We start from the raw sequence: 15914 nt of genomic DNA, 5'->3' as shown, positions 1-15914 counted from the left end.
ATTTTGTAGGCAACAGAGAGCCATTGAATGGTTATGTGTCCTGTAATAACATGACCAAGCCTGTGATTAGAAAAATTACTTTGGTAGATGACACAGTATTGCATTTGGGAAGCTAGTGACAAAGACAGAGAGGACTTGAGTTCTCTTCTTATAGAATTGCCCAAATGTGAGACCTCTCTTAGACTTCCCTTATTCTCTACCCACTGTCTTGACCTTTCAAGTGCTGTGTAAGCATCTTGAAGGAAACATTCATCTGAATTCTTCCCTATCAGCTTTTTGTGTTGGTTTGTTGGTAACTGTTTTCCACTTATGAAGTAAAAGGAGAAAATGAGTCAATAACAGCCCCTGCTTAGCTCCTCTGCTTCTGATATCCAAAAAGTAAGGTGGGAGAGGGGTGAGACTAAGATTAATTTCCCCTTTTATAAAAAACTATGACTCCTTTGGAGAATTGAGCTGTTCTGAGATTCAAGATTTCTTAATGAATGAGTTTGGGGTGATTTTGAAGTACCAAGACCAGAGGGTGGATTTTTGCAGGACCATCACTGCCAACTCCTTTCAGCTAAATAGCACATGGATAGAGTGGAGGCGAAAAGGCCTGAGTTCAAATCAGGTCTCAGACACTTATTAACTGTGTCATTTTAAGTTCTGTTTCCTCAGTTTCCTCAGCTGTAAAATGAAGATAATTATAGCACTTACCTCTCAGGGTTGTCAATTTTTTAATGTAGAATTTTATTTTCCTCTCAATTATATGTAAAAACAAAATTTAGTATTCATTTTAAAACATTTTGAGTTCCAAATTCTCTCCCTCTTTTTTCCCCCCATTCCTTTCTTTCCATCCTCTCTCCTCCCTCCCCCATCAACTGAGAATCAATTTGATTTAGAGTATACATGTCAGTCATATAAAAGCTATTTCCAGGGTTGTTATGAGGATCAAATGAAACAATATTTGTAAAGTGCTAAGCATAATGGTAACATATAATAGGTGCTTAATAAATGCTTGTTCCCTTTCCCTCCATATAATAGGTGCTTAATAAATGCTTGTTCCCTTTCCCTCCCTCTTTCTGACATTTTCACCTGTTGTCCAGCATCACTTTTTCTCGTTGAACCCCATTCTTCCTCTAGTTTTTATATTATTATAATCTTAACTTCTGAGAACTTCAATCAAACTTTATGCCTTTCCCAGGGTGAGCAAAACATGCTCTATTAAAGTTCCATTGCTTTATGCATTGCTAAACTGTTCTGCTTTTCACACAAACTTTCTAGTTCCTAGGAGAACTAGAGTTGATTGGAGATTGGTTTGACGAGAGAAAACAGAGATAAGACTAGTTCATATAGGAGACGATAAAACACCTTCCCTGGGGAGTGGGTGTGGAAATGGAGAGGAAAGATAAGAGACATTGTGGACATAGAATCAGTAGGAGTTATCAATGAGATGTTCATTCTTCATTCTTTTTTTTTTTTTTTTTTTTTTTGGTGAGGCAATTAGGATTAAGTTACTTTTCCAGGGTCACACATCAAAGTGAGAGTTAAGTATCTGGAGTTGGATTTTAACTCAGGTTCTCCTGACTTCAGGGAGGCCTCTACCCAGTGCTCTATTCACTGTGTCATTCTAGCTGCCTCTCATCCTTCATTCTTTTCTTTTCTTTTTTAGGTTATACATATACAGTCATTTTTTACATATTTGTGAGTGATATTGGGAGAGAAAAATCAGAACAAAATAGAAAAACCAAATTAAAAAAAAGAAGAAAGGTGAAAATAGTGTTCATTGATCCACATTTATTCTCCATAGTTCTCTCTCTGTATGTGGATAGTGTTTTCCATCCAAAATTTATTGGGATTGTCTTGGATTATTTAATTGCTAAGAAGAACCAAATCTATTAAAGCTGATCATCACACAATCTTGTTTTTGCTTGTTCAATGTTTTTCTGGTTTTGTTTGCTTCACTCAGCTTCAATTCATGTAACTCTTTCCATACTTTAAAAAAACTAGCCTGTTAATTTTTTATAGAACAATAGTATTTCTTTACTTTCATATATCATAATTTATTCAGCCATTCCCCAACTGATGGGCTTATATTCATTTTCCAATTCTTTGCCAACACAAAAAGAGCTCTTTCAAACATTTTTGCACAAGTGTGTCCTTTTCTCTCTTTTATGATCTCTTTGGGATACAGACCCAATAGAAATATTGCTGGATCAATGGGTATGCAATCTTATAGCCCTTTGGGCATAATTCCAAATTGCTCTCCAGAATGGTTGAATCAGTTCACAACTCCACCAACAATGTATTTGTGTCCCAGTCTTCCTGCATCTGCTCCAACATTTATCATTATCTTTTCCTGTCATCTTAGTCAATTGGAGATGTATGAAGTGGTACCTTAGAACTGTTTTAATTTTCATTTCTCTAATCAATAGTGATTTAGAACATTTTTTCATGACTATAGACGGCTTTAATTTTATCACCTGAAAACTGTCTGTTCATATCCTTTGACCATTTAACAATTGGGGAATGATTTCATCTTTTAGTTTTGAAGAAAACTGATGACATCAAAAAGGTGATATTTTGACTTGTAAGTGAATTGGATTTAAGTGAGCCAGGGCTGTGCAGTCATCAGCCTTACTCTTTTCTCTAGAGCCATCAGAGTCCAGTGGCAGGACATAAGTCTCAATGACTAGTGACAGCCTCACAGCAGTGAGCTATATGGCAAGAGGAAGAGGGAACAATCAAAGATGTGCTCTGGTGAGCATAGCTCTAATAAATAAGTAGAACATGGATCCTTCATGACTTTAGAACTCCTTGATATTGCAGGCTCAATGTGAGATATTTTGGGTAATCAGAATTTTGCAAATATGATTTGAGAGCCAGGTTATTCACTGCCAAAAGACCAGGAAGAAACTATGAGTTAAATAGCAAATAGCAAAATTTTCAATTAGAACAGAATATGCAAATGCATCTGTGATCTCATTGATTCTGGAGTTGCCTCCAACAATGCAGATCAATCCCCAATCCCCATTCCTACCTTATAATGGGCTAAAGCTCTTGAAGCTCTCATTGCACTGAGGTCCCAAGCACTTGAGGCTGATTAACAATTGGACAATACTCTATTAATATATGCTTGGAGAAAGAATGGCCCCACTCACTCTCTGTGCAAGTTTGATGCGTTGTATAGGAGACTGCACAGAGGATTTGGTGGGTGGAGTGTGAGAGCCAGAGGCACTGCTGGCCGCATTCCTGTCATGATTGCTCTCACTTCTTTTCGCCATTCTCCTTCACCTCCTCAAAGAATAAAGATCAAGGATTTTCCCTTATTCTGACTCTGGCTGATTTTAATATACTCTGGGTGCTAAACGCGGTCATCACACTACTTGTTTTATGTGACTTTTGTCTGTGTTGTCTTCTTCTCCTCCAATGTACCATAGAAAATCCATTGAATATGCTGAAGGTCCTTTTTCATTTTAAGGGTACCAGCCAGCACTCTGATGTCCATTTGCCATCTCTTGCTTTCACCATATGAATAGCCCATCTTCTATATCTATCATACAACTCCTTGATAATATCCTTGATTCCTGTTCTTCAGAGTTCCCTGTTGGTTATATATTATAGCCTGCTCATACCCAGAATGATCTTCTCCATTTCCCTCTGTGTGATACCCATTTTTAGCTCTTCAGAGGCAGGGATATTACATATTTCATTGCCATAAAGAAACAATGATAAAATGATAGCATCAAAAAGATGACCTTTTGCTTTTATGGGAAGCTTAAGATCAGTAATAGAAGCTTGCATTTTCTCAAAACCAATGTATTTTTTCTTCCTGTTCAATTATGTCCCAACTTATTGCTCTTCTACACCCCACCCACATATACATACATATGTTGTTGTTATTATTGTTGTTGTTGAGTTGTATTCAACTTTTCCTAACCCCATGGAGTATAGCACAACAGATCCTTTTATCCTTCACTATCTCTCTTTTTTGGGTATATGTATGTAATATATATATATATATATATATACACACACACACACACATATATATGTATACACACACACACACACACACACATATATATATATAAAATATTTCCAGTTACATCTAAAACAATTTGTTTTAATTTTTAAAAGATTTCATTAAATTTATTAATGAATGTTAATATTTTAATAAATGTTATGTATAAATAATAAAATTATAATAAAACAAATAAATTAATAAATTTGTTAAATTAAATTTAAATTTTTAAAAAAAACTTTGAGTTCCCTTTCTCCCTCTACAAGCCTCTCCCCATTGAGAAAGCACATGTGAAATTATGAAAAACATTTTCATCAAAGTCATGTTGCAAAAAAAATCCCATAGATCTTGTCCTCCCCCAAAAAAGAACCTTAAGAAAAATAAAGTTTAAAAAAGTATATTTCAGTCTATATTCAGACATAATCAATTTTTTCTCTGGGTATGTGCTTTTTCTTTTATCATACCTTCTGGTTCTCTCTCTTTTTCTTTCTCTGTCTTTCTGTCTCTGTTTCTCTTTCTTTCTCTGTCTCTCTCTCTCTCTTTCTCCCCAATCATGTGAAACAAATTTCCATATTATTTATGTTGTAAAAGAACAATAGAACAAAAGGGAAAAACCAAAAGACAAATTAACTTTTAAAAAGTCAAAATAATATGCTTCAACCTGCATTCAGACTCCATAGTTCTTTCTCTGGATGTGAATGGCATTTTCTGTCACAAGTCTTTTGTAATTGTTTTGAATCATTGTATTGCTGAGAAGAACTAAGTCTATCATGGTTGATCATTGCACAATATTGTTATTACTAGGTACATTCTTCTCCTGGTTCTGCTCATCTCACTTAGCATCAGTCCATGTAGGTCTCTCCAAGCCTCTCTGTATTCATCCTGCTGGTCATTCCTTACAGAGCAATAATATTCCATAACATTCATATACCACAATTTACCCAGCCATTCTCCAATTGATGGGCATCCATTCATTTTCCAGTTTCTAGCTACTACAAACAGGGCTGATACAAACATTTTGGCACATACAGGTCCCCTTCCCTTTTTTAGTATCTCTTTGGGGTATAAGCCCAATAGAAACACTGCTGGATCAAAGGGTATGCACAGTTTGATAACTTTTTGGGCATAATTCCAGATCGCTCTCCAGAATGGCTGGATTCGTTCACAGTTCCACCAACAATGCATCAGTGTCCCCGTTTTCCCGCATCCCCTCCAACATTCATCATTATTTTTTCCTGTCATCTTAGCCAATCTGACAGGTGTGTAGTGATATCTCAGAGTTGTCTTAATTTGCATTTCTCTGATCAATAGTGATTTGGAACACTCTTTCATGTGAGTGGTAATAGTTTCAATTTCTTCATCTGAAAATTGTCTGTTCATATCCTTTGACCATTTATCAATTGGAGAATGGCTTGATTTTTTATAAATTTGAGTCAGTTCTCTATATATTTTGGAAATGAGGCCTTTATCAGAACCTTTAATTGTAAAGATGTTTTCCCAGTTTGTTACTTCCCTACTAATCTTGTTTGCATTCGTTCTGTTTGTACAAAGGCTTTTTAATTTGATATAATCAAAATTTTCTATTTGTGATTGTTAATGGTCTCTAGTTCATCTTTGGTCACAAATTTCTTTCTCCTCCACAAGTCTGAGAGATAAACTATCCTATGTTCCTCTAATTTATTTATAATCTCGTTCTTTATGCCTAGGTCATGGACCCATTTTGATCTTATCTTGGTATGTGGTGTTAAGTGTGGGTCCTTGCCTAATTTCTGCCATACTAATTTCCAGTTATCCCAGCAGTTTTTATCAAATAATGAAATCTTATCCCAAAATTTAGAATCTTTGGGTTTGTCAAACACTAGATTGCTATAGTTGACTATTCTGTCTTGTGAACCTAACCTTTTCCACTGATCAACTAATCTATTTCTAAGCCAATACCAGATGGTTTTGGTGACTGCTGCTTTATAATATAATTTTAGATCAGGTACAGCTAGACCACCTTCATTTGATTTTTTTTTTCATTAATTCCCTTGAGATTCTCGACTTTTTATTGTTCCATATGAATTTTGTTGTTATTTTTTCTAAATCATTAAAATATTTTCTTGGAAGTCTGATTGGTATAGCACTAAATAAATAGATTAGTTTAGGGAGTATTGTCATCTTTATTATATTTGCTCGGCCTATCCAAGAGCACTTAATATTTTTCCAATTATTTAAGTCTGACTTTATTTGTGTGAAAACTTTTTTGTAATTTTGCTCATATAATTCCTGACTTTCCTTTGGTAGGTAGATTCCCAAATATTTTATGCTATCAACAGTTATTTTGAATGGAATTTCTCTTTGTATCTCTTGCTCTTGGATTTTGTTGGTGGTGTATAAGAATGCTGAGGATTTATGGGGATTTATTTTGTATCCTGCTACGACAAATTAACTTTTAAAAAGTCAAAATAATATGCTTCAACCTGCATTCAGACTCCATAGTTCTTTCTCTGGATGTGAATGGCATTTTCTGTCACAAGTCTTTTGTAATTGTTTTGAATCATTGTATTGCTGAGAAGAACTAAGTCTATCATGGTTGATCATTGCACAATATTGTTATTACTAGGTACATTCTTCTCCTGGTTCTGCTCATCTCACTTAGCATCAGTCCATGTAGGTCTCTCCAAGCCTCTCTGTATTCATCCTGCTGGTCATTCCTTACAGAGCAATAATATTCTATTACATTTAGATACCACAGCTTGTCTAGCCTTTCCCCAATTGATGGGCATCCATTCATTTTCCAGTTTCTAGCTACTACAAACAGGGCTGATACAAACATTTTGGCACATACAGGTCCCCTTCCCTTTTTTAGTATCTCTTTGGGGTATAAGCCCAATAGAAACACTGCTGGATCAAAGGGTATGCACAGTTTGATAACTTTTTGGGCATAATTCCAGATCGCTCTCCAGAATGGCTGGATTCGTTCACAGTTCCACCAACAATGCATCAGTGTCCCCGTTTTCCCGCATCCCCTCCAACATTCATCATTATTTTTTCCTGTCATCTTAGCCAATCTGACAGGTGTGTAGTGATATCTCAGAGTTGTCTTAATTTGCATTTCTCTGATCAATAGTGATTTGGAACACTCTTTCATGTGAGTGGTAATAGTTTCAATTTCTTCATCTGAAAATTGTCTGTTCATATCCTTTGACCATTTATCAATTGGAGAATGGCTTGATTTTTTATAAATTTGAGTCAGTTCTCTATATATTTTGGAAATGAGGCCTTTATCAGAACCTTTAATTGTAAAGATGTTTTCCCAGTTTGTTACTTCCCTACTAATCTTGTTTGCATTCGTTCTGTTTGTACAAAGGCTTTTTAATTTGATATAATCAAAATTTTCTATTTGTGATTGTTAATGGTCTCTAGTTCATCTTTGGTCACAAATTTCTTTCTCCTCCACAAGTCTGAGAGATAAACTATCCTATGTTCCTCTAATTTATTTATAATCTCGTTCTTTATGCCTAGGTCATGGACCCATTTTGATCTTATCTTGGTATGTGGTGTTAAGTGTGGGTCCTTGCCTAATTTCTGCCATACTAATTTCCAGTTATCCCAGCAGTTTTTATCAAATAATGAAATCTTATCCCAAAATTTAGAATCTTTGGGTTTGTCAAACACTAGATTGCTATAGTTGACTATTCTGTCTTGTGAACCTAACCTTTTCCACTGATCAACTAATCTATTTCTAAGCCAATACCAGATGGTTTTGGTGACTGCTGCTTTATAATATAATTTTAGATCAGGTACAGCTAGACCACCTTCATTTGATTTTTTTTTTCATTAATTCCCTTGAGATTCTCGACTTTTTATTGTTCCATATGAATTTTGTTGTTATTTTTTCTAAATCATTAAAATATTTTCTTGGAAGTCTGATTGGTATAGCACTAAATAAATAGATTAGTTTAGGGAGTATTGTCATCTTTATTATATTTGCTCGGCCTATCCAAGAGCACTTAATATTTTTCCAATTATTTAAGTCTGACTTTATTTGTGTGAAAACTTTTTTGTAATTTTGCTCATATAATTCCTGACTTTCCTTTGGTAGGTAGATTCCCAAATATTTTATGCTATCAACAGTTATTTTGAATGGAATTTCTCTTTGTATCTCTTGCTCTTGGATTTTGTTGGTGGTGTATAAGAATGCTGAGGATTTATGGGGATTTATTTTGTATCCTGCTACGACAAATTAACTTTTAAAAAGTCAAAATAATATGCTTCAACCTGCATTCAGACTCCATAGTTCTTTCTCTGGATGTGAATGGCATTTTCTGTCACAAGTCTTTTGTAATTGTTTTGAATCATTGTATTGCTGAGAAGAACTAAGTCTATCATGGTTGATCATTGCACAATATTGTTATTACTAGGTACATTCTTCTCCTGGTTCTGTTTACTTCATTCAGCATCAGTTCATGTAAGTCTTTTCAGGCTTTTCTGAAAGCTGCCTGATCATTATTTCCTAAAGAGCAATAATATTCTATTACATTTAGATACCACAGCTTGTCTAGCCTTTCCCCAATTGATGGGCAACCCCTCAATTTCCAGTTCTTTACCACCACAAAAAAGTTACTATAAATATTTTTTATGAGTCATTTTCCCTTTTTATGATCTCTTTGGGATCCAGATCTAATAATGGTATTGCTGGATCAAAAGACATACACCATTTAATAGTTTGAAGATCGTGTATTTAAAATCAGCCGGAGTCAGGAATTCAGGTTAAGGGAAAAATCTTCAATCTTTATTCTTTTTGAGGTGAAGGGGGATTGAAATAGCAATATGGGCAGCTGCGACAGGAAGCCAGCTAGCAGAGGTAAAGGGGGATTGCAGGTGAAAAGGGGATTGGAGGTGAAGGGCGATCGAGATAGCAATGTGAGCAGCCGCGACAAGACGCCAGCCAGCAGCCTCTTTTTCCACTTCCCTTTTCCATTCCCCTGCCTCCACCCACCAAAATTGTCATTTCCTATACAACACATCAGGACTTGCACAAAGAGTGGGCGGGGGTCATTCTTTCTCCAAGCATATATATTAATAGAGTATGGTCCAATTATTATTTGGCCTCACGTGCTTGGGACCTCAGTGCATCAACTCAAGCCTCAGCCCATTACATAATAGTCCTTTGGACATGGCTCCAAATTGCTCTCCAGAATGTTTGGATCAGTTCACAACTCCAACAACAGTACATTAATATCCTAATTTTCCCACATCCTCTCTAACATTTATCATTTTCTTTTTCTGTCATATTAGTCAATCTGATAGATGTGAGGTTGTACTTCATAGTTATTTTAATTTGAATTTCTCTAATCAGTAGTTGTTTAAAGCATTTTTTCATGACTCTTAATAGCATTAATTTCTTCATCTAAAAACTGCTTGTACATATCCTTTGACCATTTATATCAGTAGACCATCTATATCAGTAGAATTTGACTTAGTTCTTTCTATACATTTGAGAAATGAGGCCTTTATCAGAAATACTGGCTGCAAAAATCGTTTCCTAGCTTTCTGCTTTCCTTCTATTCCCTTCTAATTATGGTTGCATTGCTTTCATTTGTACAACCACTTTTTAATTTAAAGTAATCAAAATGATCCACTTTGCATTCATAATGTTCTCTATTTCTTGTCTGGTTAATAAATTTCTCTCTTCTCCAAAGATCTGACAGGTAAACTATTTCTTGTTCTCCTAATTTGCTTATAGTATCACCCTTCACATCTAAATCCCATATCCATTTTGCTATTTATTTATTTAGGTAAGGCAATTGAGGTTAAGTGCCTTGCCCAGGATTTATGCAGTTAAGAAATATTAAATGTCTGAGTACAGATTTGAACTCAGGTCTATCCTGATTTTAGGGCTAGTGCTGTATCCACTGTGCCACCTAGCTGCCCAATTTATTATTGAGTTGTATTCAAATCTTCCAAACCCCATGGAGCACAGCACAAAAGATCCTTTTATTCTTCACTATCTCTCTCATGAACCCATTCTGAACTTATTTTGCTATAGGTTATGAGATGTTGATCTTTGCTTAGTTTCTGCTATGCCATTTTCTAGTTTTCTCTGCATTTTGGTCAAATAGTGAGTTCTTATCCCAGAAGCTAGAGTCTTTGGGTTTGTCAAACAGTAGATTACTATAGTCATTAACCTGGGCAGGTAATAGATAGGAATATCTAACCTATTCCATTGATCCTCCATTCTATTTCAGTATCAACCAATAAACTAGTTTTGATGATTGCTACTTTCTAACACAGTTTTAGATCTGATATGGTGAGGCTACCTTCCTTTGCATTTCCCTATCAATTATCTTGATATGTTGACCTTTTCTTCTTCCAGATGAATTTTGATTATTTCTTGCATTATTGTGTCAAGGTTCTTTTTCTGATCACAACTTTTAGGTAACCTAATTATTTCTTTATTTTCTTTTCTTGATCTGTTTTCCAGATCTGTTGTGTTTCTTATGTTTCATATTCTATTCTGTTTTTTCATTCTTTATATTTTATTTTGTTATTTCTTGGTCTCTTATGGCTTCATTGGCTTTCCCTTGCCCAATTATAATTTTCAAAGAATTATTTTCTTTTTTTAAGATTCTGCATCTCCTTTTCTAGTTGCTTAACTTTTTTTCATTATCTTCCTGATTTTCATGGATGGTTTCTGGGTTTTTTGTTTTTAGTTTTTCTTCAGTCTCTTTCACTTGATTTTAAAAGTCTTTTTTTGAGTCTCCTATAAATTCTCTCTGGGCAGATAATTATTAATGTTACTCTTTGGAGTAAAAGAGCCTTCTTCTTCTTCTTCTTTTTTTTTTTTAAACTTCAATCTCCTTCTCTGAAGATGAACCCAGGTCTTCCCTATTTCTATAGTAAGTGTTTATGGTTGGGTTCTTTCTTCTTTCTGGTTCATTTAAAAAAAGAGAGAGAACTATTAGTATAGTCACCTCTAATCCTGGTTTTGGGGGAGATGGTGCCCCTGGCTTCACTTCAGCTCTCCACTGCAATTCGAAACCCCAAACTGAAAGCTCCTCCCTCCTACAAGTGCCCACTACTTCTGTACTCATGAGGTGTGCTGGTTGCTTCTTGCTGTGTCTCTGTAGCACAGCTGTGCCTGGCAGTTCTAATAAGCAGAGATTCCCCCAATCTTTCCAGACTCAGACCCCTGAGTCTCTCATTATCTCTTGAAGTCTGTTCAAGCTCAAGTTTGTTGCCTCCATCTATCCTATACTGTCCCTCCTTTTTTTTGGTCTTTAATCTTTCCTAGCATCAGGGTCTTTTCCATTGAGTTCTGTATACATACATATACATATAGACAAATATACATACAAATCATTCACTTAGTCTTTTTTGTGTGGATGGTCAAGTCAAATTCTTTTGAATGATTATAATCTTAGATAAAATGCTCTTCAGTTTTCTAGGGCTTGATGCAATCAATGTCATTCACAAATGGCAGCATAGAAGAACTTATCATCTTCCTTCTTCTCACAGTGTCTTTGTCAAGTATGTCTTCATATTTTATGCCTTTCCTGATATTTATTTTCAGAAGACTATTGAAAAGAATTATTTCTGTTGTTTTGTCTTTTAGGGAATTTTGAATGACCTTGATGTGTGAATGGGAAAAATCTTGTAGTAAAAGAACATATAAAATGGCATTTTTTCCCCCTACTGAATCAAATACTTAAAAAAAACACCCCAAAACAATAAGAAAAATGGGATCTTAGATTCTCTATATATTTCAGTTAACATGAAATTATAAAGGTATTTTCCACTGTTGAGTACAGCTTATGAAAGCCTGCTTGATTCCTACTAATGTCTTGACTGAGAATGCCCTTGATTCACGTCTAGATAGACAACTATCATAAATACTTTGTACAGATGGAAAAATAGCCATATAGAATGAGAAAGGTTGATATTTTCTTAGTTACCTTCTTCCAGAATCAGTAAGGTCTAAGGATTTTTGCCCTTTTGTACTTTAACTTCCTTCAGATAACAGCCTTTAGCCCTCCAGATTTATTTGGTCCAATCCAGCTGTGTTTTCCATATTTTTTCTGTAAGAGAAGCATTAAACGATTTCTGTCTTTTTATATTTGCTTGAAACATCTTTTTGTTCTAATATATGGTCAATTTTTGTAAAAGTTCCATGTAATACTAAGAAATTTGTATATTTTTTTGCTGTCCCATTTAGAAGACTACATATTTTCAACTACTACTTTGTCCAGGAATTTGATCAGTTTTATATTTTTTCCTTTCATTTATTTTTTTGTTAGACTTAACTAAAACTGAGAAAGGGATTTTAATATCTCCTGTCTATATTGTGTTACTGTTTTGTCTTTTTGTAGCTCAGATGTTTCCTTTATAAATTTGGATGTTAAGGCATTCAGAGTACATTTTATTATTGATAGAGATTTATTATCTATTGTTCCTCTTAGTATAATATAGTTTCCTTTTTTAATCCTGTTTACTTTTTGAGTGTTTGTTTTTGCTTTATGAGGTAGCTTGATTGCAACTACTGCTTTTTGGAATTCCCTTGATCCACAGTCAATTGTTTTCTTCATTCCCTCATTTTTATTTTGTGAATGTCTTTGTTTTTAAAAAGTGCATCTTGCAAAGAACAAATTATATGATTTTGTTTTATTATCTAATTAATCACTCATTAAAAATTGCCATTCACATTCAAAGTATGATAGATTTATATTTTCCTCCATCTGTCTTTAATATTGTTGGTTTTTTTTTTTTTTGAAATAGAGTTTACAAACAGCATTGTTGATTCCCTCTACTTCTACCTCCTTTTCTTCTGCTGTAAACAAAGTACAATGTTCCTTCAGTTACTTTATCTTAATCTTTTTAAAGGTGACTCAGTTTCCACTGGCTCTCTTCTCCTTATCCCTGATCCCCTCCTCTTGTTTGTTACTTCTTTCTTTTTGTGATTTTGCTTATTAGTTTCTTTTTTTCTCTCCTGCTTCTATCTGATTATTTATTTCCCCATTTTGTCCCTCTCAATCAAGTAGATTTCTTCTTCTCCTCCTTTTCAACAAGTCCTGTTCGTTAATTTCTTTTCTTTTCTTCTTCTTTTTTTAATCAGAGGCAATTGGGGTTAAGTGATTTGCCCAGAGTCACACAGCTAGAATGTTTTAAGTGTCTGAGGTCACATTTGAACTCAGGTCCTCAACTTCAGGGCCAGTGCTCTATCTACTCTGCCATCTAGCTATCTCTCTGTTCATTAATTTCAATTTATTTTTTGTGCTCCTTTATAAAAAGGATTTCTCTTATTTTTTTTCATTATCCATCTTCTCTTTCTATCTGCTCTAGACCTTTATTCTCTGGTTCATGATGCCTATAATTATCTGGTCTCTCTCTTTTCTTTGTACTCCTCAAGCAATCAAAACTTGAAAGGTATACATTCTAGTCTCTTCCCTTTATGTAGTATCTGCCACTGCCTTGTAGAACTTGACACTTGGATTCCCCTTTTCCCTTGTGCCTCCCTTTCAGAACAATGACAACTATTGTAGGTGTCAGGGAGGATATAGCCCTGTGATTTGGCTCCTCCTCCACCATTTCCTTGATTATGTAGCTCACCATTGCTAGATCAATATCCTCTATGGTTGCCATTCCCCTTCCCCTCCATTTGCTTCACAGTTTCCTCCCTGAATCCTTGCTCTCCCCTTTCTGCAGATTCTTCCACAATTTCTAACACCTCTCTTGATATAGGATAGTAAACTTTTCAAGCACTAAAACCCTCAGATCACACCTAATACAAGGTTCCCATCCCTCTTCATAGAACATCTCTCTGCATTCATCTTGAGAACCCTGTTCTATCACTAAAGCAAGGCCACCTCCCTTTTCCTCCTTTTTCAATCCTTTCCCCTTCTTCCTTACCTATTCCCCTATAGATCTCTTTCTGAGACCACAGGAGCCATCTTTTTCTCCACTACTAGCCCTTAATTTGATACCAGAACATCACATATTCCTCTCTATTCCTTTGCTCCTTTTCTGCCTTTCATGGATTTTCTGGTGTTATAATGTAGTCCCAGAAAACAAAAAAAAATCATTGATTCACTTGTAGGCAGGGTATCATTGGGTCCTGTATGTAATACCTCATGCTTGCCTCTTTAATGTTCAATGCAAATCCTTCTCTGGACTTAAAATTTCATCCCTATTTCCTTTTGTGTATTTAGAAAGATATTTATTACTGATCATTCTGTTGTAACTGTTGCTGTTCTTGGCTACTACTTTTACTTACTTTTCTCGCATTTCTGTTGTTTAGGGTATTGGGGAACAAATAATCTTTTTTAGTTTTTAGTTCTGGTTTTCTTCCTAAAATGTTTCAAATGCCTCTTTTTTATTGAACATGCATTTTAGTCACTTATGGTTATGCTCGGATTTGTAGGGTAGATCACCCTATGCTTCACCTGAGCTCCATTGCTTTTCAGAAAATGGTTGTACTGGTCCTTAGTAGGCTTTTGTTCCAGAAGGGCTGACTCTTGCTACACTGACTGTCCCTCATTGCTTGAGCAAACATCCACAAGTCTGAAGCTGTCATCTTCATGGCATTGGAAGAGGGAGGGATGATAGGGTATGGGATTGTACTTTCTTTCCAGCCTAAATGGCAGGTCCTTCTGCTAATGCAGCCTCCTTGTAGGTAACATGGGAAGTGGGGGAGGAGTATTGAGTGAGCTCAGGATCATTGAGGATCATTTGATTTTTAAAAAATCTTTTGGATGGTGGGTGTCCTTGGAGACCAAGGAGAAAGCTGAAGTTGCTTTATTTTTGGTGCATAATTTCTGTTTCATAGAGATCTGAGACATTGCATTCAGAGAAAATGTCTAGTTCTCCATTTTGTTGCACACATGACCCAGAAGCTTCTTTATTCCTTTTAGTGCCCTTTCAACTAGGAAAAATAGCAAAAACAAACAACAAACAAACAAACAAATAAACAACAAGGGAACATTTAGTAGTAGACCTTGTTTCTATTTTCCTCCTCCCCTCCACAAAATCCCCCTAAGATTCCTATATTAATGATATAGGAAATCCTCCCTGGGAAATAAACATGCATGTTCCATTGCATGATGGATCTCCCACAGCCATAAGCATTTCCTCATTTCTCTAATGCCTTAGCATTTCCTCATTTCCTCATCCTTCCTCCACTCCACCTTGATCAGCAATTATTGTTTTAGATGTTTCTGTCCTGAGCTGTTGCTGCCATCTGCAGGATGGGTTTTCTTCCTGAAGGGAACATTACTGCTCTTTTGTGAGCCTTTGCTTTCTAACATGCCTGTGGGAGGGAGTGCTCAGATCAACACATTTTCAGTTCTTTTATTTGTATCATTTAACAAAAGATTTATTTTTCAGTCTCATTTGGACCCCTCAGAAAGTTCTATTTATGTTTAGGGCAAATGAATTCATTTCAAGTCCTGTAATGCTCTTGGAAACAAGGTCCATAGCCATGCAAATTGGCTTGAATCTTTGATAACTCTCTAGGAGGCTTTTAGTGACCCTAGAGAGATCAGAATGGAAGTAAAGGCCTTTGTCCTTCTTTTGTGCTGATTCACCTGTCTTACAAGAAATTTGGAGGATGAAGGTGAAGTTTAAGGATGAATAATTCAACTTGAGACATATTAAGCTTGATGCTTTGGGTGAGACACCCAAATGGCTGTTCCTCAACTACTTAAAAAACTGAAGCGCTGAACAGAGATTTGGGCTTGAGATGATTTCAGAAGGGCTAATAAAAGTCATGGGAAAGGGCTTGTAGAGAGAAGAGAAAGCTAAGTATAAAGTTTTGAGGAGTGGGAAAAAGGATAAAAGAACAAAAAAGCACAGGAAGCTGAGGCGTATTTGAAAAGGTTGGAGAAAAACCAAAAACGGATGGTATCTCTGCCTCTAAGAGAGGCAAAAATAT

The 15914-nt window shown here is 35.5% G+C and overlaps 1 long non-coding RNA gene across 1 annotated transcript in view; it reads right to left on the bottom strand.

Moving 5' to 3' along the window:
• Positions 1–7934: 7934 nt before the first annotated feature.
• LOC127548305 (uncharacterized) overlaps positions 7935–15914 on the bottom strand; it is a 39014-nt gene continuing 31034 nt past the window's right edge. The window contains exons 3-4 of the long non-coding RNA XR_007950351.1: positions 11944–12066; positions 7935–10919 (exon numbers count right to left, since the gene is read on the bottom strand). This is a non-coding gene — a long non-coding RNA (uncharacterized LOC127548305). The remainder of the gene's footprint in view (positions 10920–11943; positions 12067–15914) is intronic.

The sequence above is a fragment of the Antechinus flavipes genome, chromosome 2 (genome assembly GCF_016432865.1).
Source record: "Antechinus flavipes isolate AdamAnt ecotype Samford, QLD, Australia chromosome 2, AdamAnt_v2, whole genome shotgun sequence".
Lineage (NCBI taxonomy): Eukaryota > Metazoa > Chordata > Mammalia > Dasyuromorphia > Dasyuridae > Antechinus > Antechinus flavipes.
Note: the sequence above shows the minus strand (reverse complement) of the source record. Positions and strands in the feature narration are given on the sequence as shown.